Below are 12,500 nucleotides of genomic sequence, written 5' to 3'. Positions count from 1 at the left end.
GAAAACATATAACAATGATTAATATGCAAAATAATAAACAAAACGTATACATATACGTTTTATTTATTATTCTGCATATTACTTAATCATTGTTATATGTTTTATCTTATATTTAATCTTTCTATAAGATGTAAATTTTCTGAATGGTATAATTTAATTTTTCATTATTGAATTGATAAAAGGTGGGTTTTTTTCTAAGTTATATATATATATATATTTATATATATACATAGAGAGAGAGAGAGAGAGAGAGAGATAGGTAAATGTACATATATGTATATATATATAGATATATATATACTAGCTGAAGGTGAGCCGCTCTACGCGTGGGTAAGAGTGTGGTATATATATTATAATTGTATACAAATTATATATATATATATATATATATATATATATATATATATATATATAATATATATATATATATATATATATATAAATACAGATATTACACTTTGTATATATACATTATATATACATATTTATATATAGATACACAGACACACACACACATATATAAATTAACCCAATAAATATCTGATTCATAATATTTGTTCTCATGATTGTGTGGTGGTGGCGATGATAATTCTCTCTATGAATGCAGACAGACGTAGAGAGAGAGAGTGTGTGAAAGCGCTGTGGAAGGCAGGGAGGGGGATAATGGACGCTGTGAAACGACGTTATAAAGAGAAAGTGAAGGTAAGGGAGGTAGACGCTGTGAAACGACGTTATAGATAGATTGTGAAAGGAGGGGAGAAAAGAGAGTGAGTGATAGAGGAAGACAGATACATAAAAGAATGAGAGTGGGTGATGTTTTGTTTGTTGGACCAATGTATTAAAGTAGCATTGTTTTATTGTTTTAAAACGAAAGAGGCAATGCGTTTGTTTAAAAAAAAAGACAAACGTCCGCCAATGGGAAGACAGTTCATATTTGATTAGAGGACTCTGGGTATAATCATAAAAGTGAAAAATGGAATTTCGGTGGCGAATATTGTAGAGGACTCTAAAAAAAAAGAAGTTTTTTAACCTGCAGGAAGATAGTTTAAACCAAAAAAGCAGACTGTAAACTCACATCTGCAATACTGTATGAAATTAGAATTCACACCCAGCTCAGTTTTGTAGAAAGAGTATCACGACGTGAACTCATGAGTTGGGAGTTTGACTGACAGAGTTTATATGGTGACACATGCCAGTCCTTTCGACACCACCTAAACAATGGAACAGTGTATAAAATGTAATTAACAACTCATTCACTTTATGAATGTCTTATGTTAGCGAAGAGACAATAACTTGACAAAACCGTTTAATGGAGACGTAGAAGGAATCGGAAAATGAGGAATAAAGAGAATGAGTTGGATGAAATGTTTTGCAAACATCTGAACCCAATGTTCTTTATGAACCATGTTCTTTTTAATGTCTTTATTTTCAAGAATGAAGAGATAATGAAGAGGTGCAAAATAAAAAATCAAGCAAAATTTCATGACTTACAATCAGTTTTGTTTTGTCAGAGCCTCCTGATAAACCACGTTCCTTGTGCGCTCATGATTGCCAAGAATGAAGAGTTTAGGCGGATTTCCAACTCGAGAACAGGCTACGTACAATTAACCATGACTGAAAACCGGTGGTGACAGGTTAACGCCTACAATGTCCAGTGATTGTCCCTGGGACTTATTGATTCTCATCGCGAAGCATAGTTTTATCGGAAATTGATAGCGTTTAAACTGAATGGGAACATCAGAGGGTGAAATACTCATTTTATGTATCATCTTCATTGTTCCTACGAATGGTCCACTCACTCAAAATTTCAACAGTTATAACATGGCTCTGAATCCTCCTTATAACCATTCGAGTTCCATTGCATATTTCAGGCGTTTCCATATTTCTGAGCACCATGATTGGAGCACCAACTTTCAAACACAAATGATGAGGTGGAAGTCCCGGAGGTGTTAGCTTGTTGAGTAGCTCGGGTGGATATTTGACTGCATCATTCTCATCTTTATTTGTATCGATGGACATGAAAGAAACTATCTCACCAGGAATCATATCAAGCACTTGTTTATTAGTAGCATCAGCTGTTGTATTATGAGGCGATAGAATAGCTCTTGCTCTTAGCCAATCGAGATCCTGGAAGTTGGTTTCGACGTCAGGAAAAACGGCTCTTATAAGTTCTTCTACATTTGGAACGAAATTCCCAAAAGGCAACCGAATATGCTCATCATCAACGAAAGGCAAAACTCCATCACCAAGATCTAATAGCTGTTTTGCGAAAGCCTCAGACTTCACATCACCACGTAGGTGGACTCTCATGTTTGTTTGAAGATGGCGACTGATTACACTGTGCCACACATAAGAATGCTTTATACATGCATTAACCTCATCGACTCGAGTGCCTGCTCGGACAACAGGAAGAGTTTGTCGAAAATCTCCTGCCATGAGAAACGTAGCTCCACCCATTATTCTTGTACTGTGACGCAAATCTTGAAGGGTTCTGTCAAGAGCCTCAAACATGGACTTATTACTCATTGTAGCCTCATCCCAAATAAAAAGACTGCATTCACGAAGAAGTATTGCTCTTGAGGAACTACAATCTATATTACATATAGGATTATCTTTTTTTCCAATCTCCATGGGCAATTTGAATGCACAATGTGCCGTACGGCCGCCTTGAAGCAGTGTCGCCGCAATACCACTTGGGGCACATGCAATGGCAATTCGACGTTCAGCGCGCAGCTTTGCGAGAATCAAATTGATAACGAAAGTTTTACCAGTACCACCTGGAGCATTCAAAAAGAAAAGCTTTCCTTGGTTCAATCTAACGCTGTCAATAATTTCATTATAAATCTTTCTTTGTTCAGGCAAAAGTCTTGGTTCATCTCGCGTAATTGTTTCCGTCAATTCGGCAATGTTGTAGTTTTTTTCCGACATGTATTCAACATCCAAAGGCGCTTCATGATGGACAGGTGTTGGCAGATGGAATTTACTTAAACCGCGTATAACATAACGTCTGATGTGTCTGTCCACGTCGATTAATGCCTCATTATAAACATCGTCGTTGCCATCACGTAGCGCTAAATTAGCCTGTATGTCCTTTGATAGGCTCTGTCTGAACGATTCCCAAGGTTAAAGGGTTGCTGGGATTACAGTGGATTAATATGCTACAAAACATCGACGCATTTGCCATGGTAGTTTACAATTTGAGGCCTCTGCTAATGTCCTGTGTAAGTGGTCGTCATTGAGAAGTAGTCCGCGCCTCAAACATGCTTCCCTGTAAGTGGCGCAGATGATACCATCAACCGTGCGAAGATCAGCAAAAGACTTCGGTCCAGTAACTACACTAACTACACGAAGCACATTCTCAAAAAGAAGATTTCCTGTTTGGTAGGATGAATATTATACACACGCCCAATGACGTTCTTCCTAGAAACACCGGGCCAATTGTTAAGTTCTGTTCCATGTGACCTGCGCTTCCAATTATTGTTGTTGTATGTGTAATATTCCGGTACTTCAGGGTAAATGAGAGTAGCAGCAAACTCATCAACTGAACACAATTTAAAAAACGCTGTAAGCGTAGTCCTTTTTGGATTTTCAATGACTTGACGTGCATTTTTCTCTGTGAAGTAAACCAGCTGTCTCTTCTGTAAATGAACATTCAGGTGTAAAACTGATGGTGAACTTAGATGAATCTCGTATCGAAAAATGCCCCACGCTGCATAATTGGAGGATACATACCTACCGAAAACGAATTGTTTAATTTCGTCATGTCTAAGGTCTTCATCACTGAACACAAACACGGCCATATCATCGCCCTTATGTATTGTATGCATCTCACCGAACTACAGTACTCAACATTAATGTGTGCATTAAATGTTTTGGAAAGCAAAGGGTTGAATGGAACATTCCAGGCATTATCAACATCGAATGTTATTAACCGTTGTCTAACTCTTGCTGTGCGGCCACCCAAACCTGTGTGGTGGCGATGATAATTGTCTGTATGAATGCAGACAGACGTGTAGAGAGAGAGTGTGTGAAAGCGCTGTAGAACGCCGTTTGACGAATCGACGTTATATATAGAAAGTGATGGGAAGGTAGGAAGACAGATACATAAAAGACTGAGAGTGGACTTGTCAAAGTGGGTTTTTGGCCCTAGCAACGACACCTTTTAAGATAAGGATTTCTAACGTAGCCCACGGGCATTGTCACCTCATTTTACATGTGCCTGTAAATTTTGGAGTCAATCGGACGGGGTGTAGTGACGTTGAAAGCGAGCCAAGCGGTCGAGTCAAACAAACAAACTTTTCGCATTTCAGTTTTATAAATAGAGATATGTATATATATATGTAAATATGTAGATATATATATGTATATATAAATATGTATATATATATATATATACATATTATATTATATATTATATATATATATATATAATATATATATATATATATATATATATATATATATATATATATATATATATATATATATATGTGTGTGTGTGTGGTGTTTTTTGTCGTCTTCAAAATATTTCACGTTCTTGTCCCAGTTTGTGTTTTTTTTAACGTTTACATATATACATGGCGGCTACGTATCCTACCTTTTGACCCTATACTGTAAGTATATTACTCTCTAACATTGGTACGACTCGACTACACTGTCTCTTTTCCCCCCTCTCCTACTTTTCTCTGCCTTCACCCTTTGCACTCCCCTTGTTCTGTCTCTTTCCCTCTTTTTCTTCTCCTACCTTGTTCCCCTTCTTTCTTTCTCTCTTCCTCCGTCCCTCCTCTCCACATTTCTCTGCCTCTCAGACCTATACCCCACTTGACCTGTCCCTTTCCCTCTCTTGCTTCTCTCTTCATCTGTCCCTTTCTCCTTTTGTGCTCACGTGACCAGCCAGCTACTACTGCCTTTTCGCATCAAGTAGTTAGTGTGACAACACGTATTTGTTTGTGCTCCGTTTGCCTTCAGGCACTTGTTCCACAGCCAGCCTATACTCAACTCGTCCTGTCGAAAGACGCTTGTCCTGACGTCCTGGTTTTGTTATTATTGTTTTTACATTATTTTGTATTCTTATCTGTGCTATCGTTATTGTTTTTACGTATTTTTGAATTTTTTTCGAGTAACATCGTCCGTTTTTCCGTCACCGTGTTGTATACTTTCGAGGTTTTCTTCCAAGGAATCTAATGCGATTGGCTTAGATTTCCCTTGGCGGGCTACCCAGATTGGAGCAATCTCAAGATTAATCAGCCGAAATTGCGAAGATGATCTGGTTCTTGACTGATGACTGAGAGTTTTTTTGTCGTCTTCAAAATGTTTCACGTTCTTGTCCCAGTTTGTGTTCTTTTTAACGTTTACATATATATATGTATATATATATTGGGTTGTCCAGAAAGTTTGTGCCGATCTATAATAGCTTACCTTTCGACTTTAATTTAGAACATGGTTGAGTCCATAAAATAGGATTTGACTACACCTCCATTTAGAACGCACTTTAAGCTAACTTTTCGTGGTAGAAGGTTTATGTTCCTATAACGGGTGTTAATTCTGTAACCCTTTAAAATGGAAGATAAGAAAGTTCATTTTTTGCACTTGATGCTTTCTTTTTCCATAAAGAGAAACATGCCTCACAAGCAACCAAAGAAATATGTGCAGCTTACGGTGATGTTTCTTTATCCGAAAGAACTGTACGGAAGTGGTTCGCAAGGTTCCGAGCAGGAGATTGTAGCCTAATTGATAAAGAGCGATCAGGCAGACCATCCACTACAGATGATGACCAAATCAAGTTATTAATTGAGAATAACCCACATTGCACAACCCGAGAATTGGCAGAAAGCTCCACCCTATCAAAATCCGTCGTTCATGTGCACCTGGTAAAGCTTGGGTACACAAATCGCCACGATGTTTGGGTACCACATGAGTTGAGAGAGAAGAACCTTTTGGATCACATTTCCATCAGTAATTTGCTTTATAACGGAATGAAACTGCGCCTTTTTTAAAGCAAATTGTGACAGATAATGAGAAATGTATTATCTACCGAAATGTTCAGAGAAAGCGATCCTGGAGTAAGCGACAGGATCCACCCATAGCCAACCCAAAAGCGGGTCTTCACCTTTTGTGTCAGGTGGGATTGGAAAGGAATTCTGTACTATGAGCTTCTCCCAAGTAACCAGACAATTAATTCTGAGAAATACTGCACACAACTGGACGAGTTAAAAGCAGCAATTTAAGAGAAACGTCCAGAATTGGCCAACAGGAGGAATGTTGTTTTCCAAAATAATAATGAAATACCGCACGTTTCTTTGGGAACCAGACAAAAATTGCTGCAGCTCGGCTGGGATGTGTTACCCCACACTCCATATTCACCAGATATTGCTCCTTCGAATTTCCAATTACTTAGGTTTCAGCAAAATAGTCTTAATGGTAAAAATTTCATTTCCTTGAATGACGTAAAAAGATAACGTGATCAATTCTTTGACATGAAACTACTTCAATTCTGGGAAGAGGGTATTTTCAAGTTAAAGGAAAGATGGAGACGCATGGTGCAACAAAATGATTCATATTTGGTTGATTAAAATGTAATGGCAAATATTTATTGACCTCATCCTTCCTTTAAAAATCGTCACAAATTTTCCGAACAACCCAATTTATATATATATATATATATATATATATATATATATAATATATATATATATATATATATATATATATATATATTAGTATATATATAGATATAGATATATATGCATATGTTAGATATATATATATATAAGTATATTTGTAGATGTATATATATGTATGCATATGTATATATATATGTGTGTATATGTATATATATATGTGTATATATATACATGTATATATATATGTATGTATATATATATATATATATATATATATATATATATATATATGATAGAGATATATAGCTATCTATATATATATGTACAACTTATAACCAAGAGCAAAAGAAAAATTATTTTTATGCCAATATGCTGATAACAGACTTTTGACGATTTAAAGTCTGTTATCTGCATATTGGCATAAAAATAATTTTTCTTTCGCCCTTGTTTATACGTTGCTTATAATTTTAACCTTTAAAGGTATTTTAATATGCAGCCACTTTTGATGAAATTTTTTTCTGAAAAAAATTTTATCCTATATTAGTATATATATATATATATATATATATATATATATATATATTATATGTGTGTATGTATATATATATGTGTATATATATATAGATATATATATATATATATATATAGATATATATATATATATATATATATGTATATATATATGTATATATATATATATGTATATATATATAATATATATATTATATATATATATATATATAATATATATATATATTATATATATATATATATGTATATATATATATATATGTATGTATATATATATATAGTATATATATAATATATATATGTATATATATATATATATGTATATATATATATATATATATATATATATATATATATATAATATATATATATATATATATATATATATATAATATATATATTATATATACGTGCATATATATGTATAAAAATATAGGGAAAATTAATTAATCTGTAATTAAGAATCTTACCAAGTAGTTAGTACGTTAAAAAAACTTTTAGCTGGCTTATACAAAATATTCCATAATTATATACCTGATTATAATCATGTGGATTCATCATTTTTCTTTTTACCTATATAAAAGAATGTATTGTTGACTCGGAAATTTTTATGGTAGTTGAAAAGACATTAGCGTCTATTTCTAATTCAGTATATGGTGAGGCACTTAGCAGACCCCTGATTATAATTATAGAATATTTTATATATATGTTTATATATGTGTATATATATGTGTGTGGGTGTGTATATATATATGTACATATATGTGTTTGCATATATATATATATGTGTGTATATATGTATATATAAATGTATATAGGTGTGTATATATGGATATATATGTGTGCATATATATATATATATATGTATATATACGTGTGTATATATATACATATATATGTATGCAAATATATGTAATTATATATATTTATATATATATATATATATGAACATATACTATATACACATATATATATGTATATATATGTATATATATTTGTACATATATATATGTGTATATATATATTTGTATATATATGTATATATATATGTATGTATGTATATATATGTTTATATATGTATATAGATATATATGAATATATATGTTTATATATATGCATATATATATATACACACACAGGAGGATGCTAGTACTTAAATATTATTAATCAATAGAAGTATATCACTATTGCTTAGTTACCGTTTTCCAATCCATCAAGCATGCTAATCCTAGTCACGTGGCTTATTTTTAGGCATACTGTTTTTATTATTTTTATGGAAAGTAGTGATTTGTAGCCCTCATCCTTTAACTTCATTGTCCCAGTAAATGTAGACAATTTAGGTCGGCATTCATTATAACTAATAGATTTAAGAGATCCCAGCCATTCAGCTGTTGCTTGTGACAGTCAAAAATAGCTTTTTAATTATGAAATCAATGTGATTAAACATTAACGGAAAACTTTGATCAACTACAACTGCTTACTGAGAATAAAATACTTCATGTCTGTTCAGAATCTCAGGACAACAGTGAGAGTGTTGTGAATATTGAACGTGTTCAGCAGAGCATTAAACACCATGTTCTTATTTTTAGTCTTTGTATACTTTTATGAAAGCTTACACATAACAGATGAATTGGGGAAGGAAAAGATGCAATGATTTAGTTCCCAATAAAGAGGTGGGATATTGGTAAGGTAACAGAAAAGACTTTGTTTTGTTAGATCGAACACACCTGTAATCAAAAGCTTTCTGATTATGACGATCCCATCTTTTTAGCACAACTATTTTCTATGCCATCCCTAGTTTAAAGACAGTCTGGTACTATTTAAGAGAGAGAGATTTGGTTGTTATTTCAAGCAGACCGAGTAACTACGTGACACTTGCTTCTTAGCTTGTTGTGATGAAGAAATAAAGTGATTTAATGATAGACACTGTTGAGAGAAGGAGGCAGAGGAAGAGAAGGGGGGGAATAAACACTTCATTTTAATCAACACTAAATCGATTTTTCCATCCATTCTTCTGGAATCTGTAAACTAACATAAAGCAAATTGGAAGTTGATTGAAAAAGGGATCCTCAAACAGGATTGGCCTAAATGTCTTTCCACACCAGACATTGACATGAAATACAAACATTTCATATCCATAATACAAGCCATATGTGACAAATTTGTCCAAGTGTGCAGGACCAGCACTTACAAAACAGGATCCCTAGGGAAAGGGAGATTTTTGTGAGACGACGGACAAGGATTGCGAACCCCCTGAGCACACTAAAAGTGGTGAGAAGTCTCGCCTCGAAAGAATGCTAATGGAAATTGAGAAAAGTCTGCATCAGTGTCATGAAAAGGAGAGAGCAGATAAAGAAGCTTGGGTTATAGAAAATATCAAGTCAAACCCTAAAGCCTTCTTTATGTTTGCCAAAGAGACGGCCGCAGTGCGCCAGAGGATAGGACCTCCCTTCCAAAAAGATGGCTCTCTCACAGGAAATCCCATGAGGATAAGTGAAATACTGAACGAACAGTTCCAAAGTGTGTTCGCTATACCTCTAGGACACAGGCAAGTAAACAACCCAGAAGAATTCTTTGCCACTTTACCTGCAGCCAAAGAGGCAAAAATTGAGTACATCAACATTGAAGATGATGATATCACACTAGCCATAGATGAGATTGACACAAACTCAGCTGCTGGACCTGATGGATTTCCAGCGATCCTTCTCAAATCGTGCAAACGAGCGCTTGCAAAACCGCTACAGCTTCTTTTTCAGAGCTTTCTTGCAAGTGATAAGCTCCCAGTCAAATTGAAAGAAGGGATAATATGCCCTATCCATAAGGGAGGAAGCAGAGCAGATGCTAAAAAGTATAGGCCTATCTCTCTGACCTCACACATCAGCGAAGTCATTGAACGAATAGTCCGCAAGAAACTAATCATGTTCTTTGAAGAAAATGACTTCCTGACTGACACCCAGATTTCGACCAGCCAGAAGCTGTCTAACACAGCTCCTGCCACACTAAAACAGCTACTAAATGACTCAAGTGTGGATGGGATATATCTTGACTTTGCAAAAGCCTTTGATAAAGTCGACCATGGTATGATATGTCACAAACTGCGAGATCTCGGCATAGGTGGAAAACTTGGAGAGTGGCTGCACAATTTCCTAAAAGATAGAAGGCAGGCAGTTGTGGCCAATGGAGCCACCTCCAAGGAAACACAAGTAACGAGTGGTGTTCCACAGGGCACTGTCTTGGTGCTACTGGCCCTTTCAGACATGCCCTCAGTTGCTAAGATGGCCACCCTTGCTAGCTATGCAGATGACACAAAAGTCTCCCACACAATACAAACCCTAGAAATATTGCACATCTGCAACGGGAGTTGGATACAATATACTGGTGGGCTGAGGACAAGAAACATGCAGTTTAATGCAGGGAAGTTCCAGGCCCTGCGCTACCGGCACACAAAGCTGAACGACAGGCAGACCGAATACACTGGCCCGGTAAGAATTGCAATTCCTGAGTCAAAATCAGTCAGTGACCTGGGCATTGACATGAGCAATGATGCATCTTTCCAAGTGCATATTGCCAATTTGGGAATAAAATGCAGACGGCCAGCTGGATGGATCCTCCGAACTTTCATAACAAGAGAGAAGGAGACACTAATGGTCCTTTGGAAGACATTCATCCTCTGCCACTTGGACTACTGCTCCTAACTATGGTCACCACACAATATAAAGTTAACAGCAGAACTCGAAGCAATACAACGAAGCTACACTAAAAATCTCGTCTCAATGTAACATATCAGCTACTGGGAAAGACTGAAAGTATAAAAATCTTCTTGGAGCGAAGGCGGGAGAGATATGCAGTGATATACATCTGGAAAATCCTGGAGGGCCTTGTCCCAAATTTTGGCATTGATAGTTACCCCAACAGTAGAACTGGGCGCCACTGCATGGTGACAAAGATCCCAGCATCACCATCAAAATATAGGACCAGATACTATAACAGCTTGAGTTTCAGGGGACCACAGCTCTTCAATGTCCTTCCTAAATGCCTGAGAGACCTGCATGGTGTGGATGTGGGTTTCTTTAAAACTAAACTCGATCTCATCTTGTCAGGGGTTCCAGATGAACCTACATCTCGGTAGGAAACACAGATGCGGGCAGCGGCGTCGAAATCCCTTGTTGACCAAGTGCAACGTATCAAAGGTGGTTTCAAATACTAGTGTAGCACAGTCAACAGTGGTACCCGAGCATGGCCGCAACTTTCGGGCTGAAGCATTTTTAAGGATTAAGGATTTATATTTACATATATGTATATATACATATATAATTATACATATGTATATACATATATACACATATATATACATATATATATTTTAAAATTATAAGTATATGAAAGAATGGAGTTGAACGACTAGTTAACAAATATCCTTTATTCTCGACATATGTTTCGAAGGCTGCATATTCCTAATTCCGAAGGAATAAGGAGTACATTATGCAGATTTCTCATCAGGAAAATCAAGAAACTTATGTCGACATCAAAATGCACAAAAAACTTTTAGCTGATGTCGACATAAGTTCCTTGATTTTCCTGATGAGAAATCTGCATAATGTACTCCTTATTCCTTCGGAATTAGGAATATGCAGCCTTCGAAACATTTGTCGAGAATAAAGGATATTTGTTAACTAGTCGTTCAACTCCATTCTTTCATATACTTATAATTTTAAAATAAACATACAAATTTCCGCACGAAGACACGTAGTCTATGCCCTAGGGACGTAGCTTCAACCGTGTTCTTTCTGATGTGAATTTGCTACCCAGGTATCAGTTATCTTTCGAATTATCCTTAATAAGATAATTCATTCAACTACTCAAATATACATATATAGTAGATATATATATATATATCTATTATATATATATATATATATATATATATATATATATATATATATATAACGTATATAACGTTATATAATTAGGGCTCAGTAAAATAATTTACTTTACCACATACTGAAACTTTTAGAAATAGCAGCCAAAAAGTTTTTTTAGCCATTTCTTCTACAATAAGAAAAGTTTCCCAGATAGCGTTACTCAAAAATAATTCACGTAGATATGGAGGGAAAAACAACAAAATATCACATGTACAAAGATCATTTGATCTTTGTACATGTGATATTTTGTTGATTTTCCCTCCATATCATGTGATATTTTGTTGTTTTTCCCTCCATATCTACGTGAATTATTTTTGAGTAAACACTATCTGGGAGACTTTTCTTATAGTAGAAGAAATGGCTAAAAAAACTTTTTGGCTGCTATTTCTAAAATTTCAGTATGTGGTAAAGTAAATTATTTTAC

The 12,500-nt window shown here is 34.9% G+C and overlaps 1 protein-coding gene and 1 long non-coding RNA gene across 5 annotated transcripts in view; both read right to left on the bottom strand.

Moving 5' to 3' along the window:
• Window positions 1-12,500, bottom strand: part of LOC115212292 — a 284,252-nt gene that overhangs the window by 229,690 nt on the left and 42,062 nt on the right. The window lies entirely within an intron of this gene.
• LOC118763676 overlaps window positions 10,677-12,500 on the bottom strand; it is a 20,152-nt gene continuing 18,328 nt past the window's right edge. Inside the window, exon 3 of the long non-coding RNA XR_004999440.1 lies at window positions 10,677-10,918. This is a non-coding gene — a long non-coding RNA (uncharacterized LOC118763676). The remainder of the gene's footprint in view (window positions 10,919-12,500) is intronic.

Source organism: Octopus sinensis, linkage group LG5 (assembly GCF_006345805.1).
Source record: "Octopus sinensis linkage group LG5, ASM634580v1, whole genome shotgun sequence".
In the NCBI taxonomy this organism is placed as follows: Eukaryota; Metazoa; Mollusca; class Cephalopoda; order Octopoda; family Octopodidae; genus Octopus; species Octopus sinensis.
The sequence above is the reverse complement of the archived record's forward strand: the minus strand, read 5'-3'. Positions and strand labels throughout refer to the sequence as shown.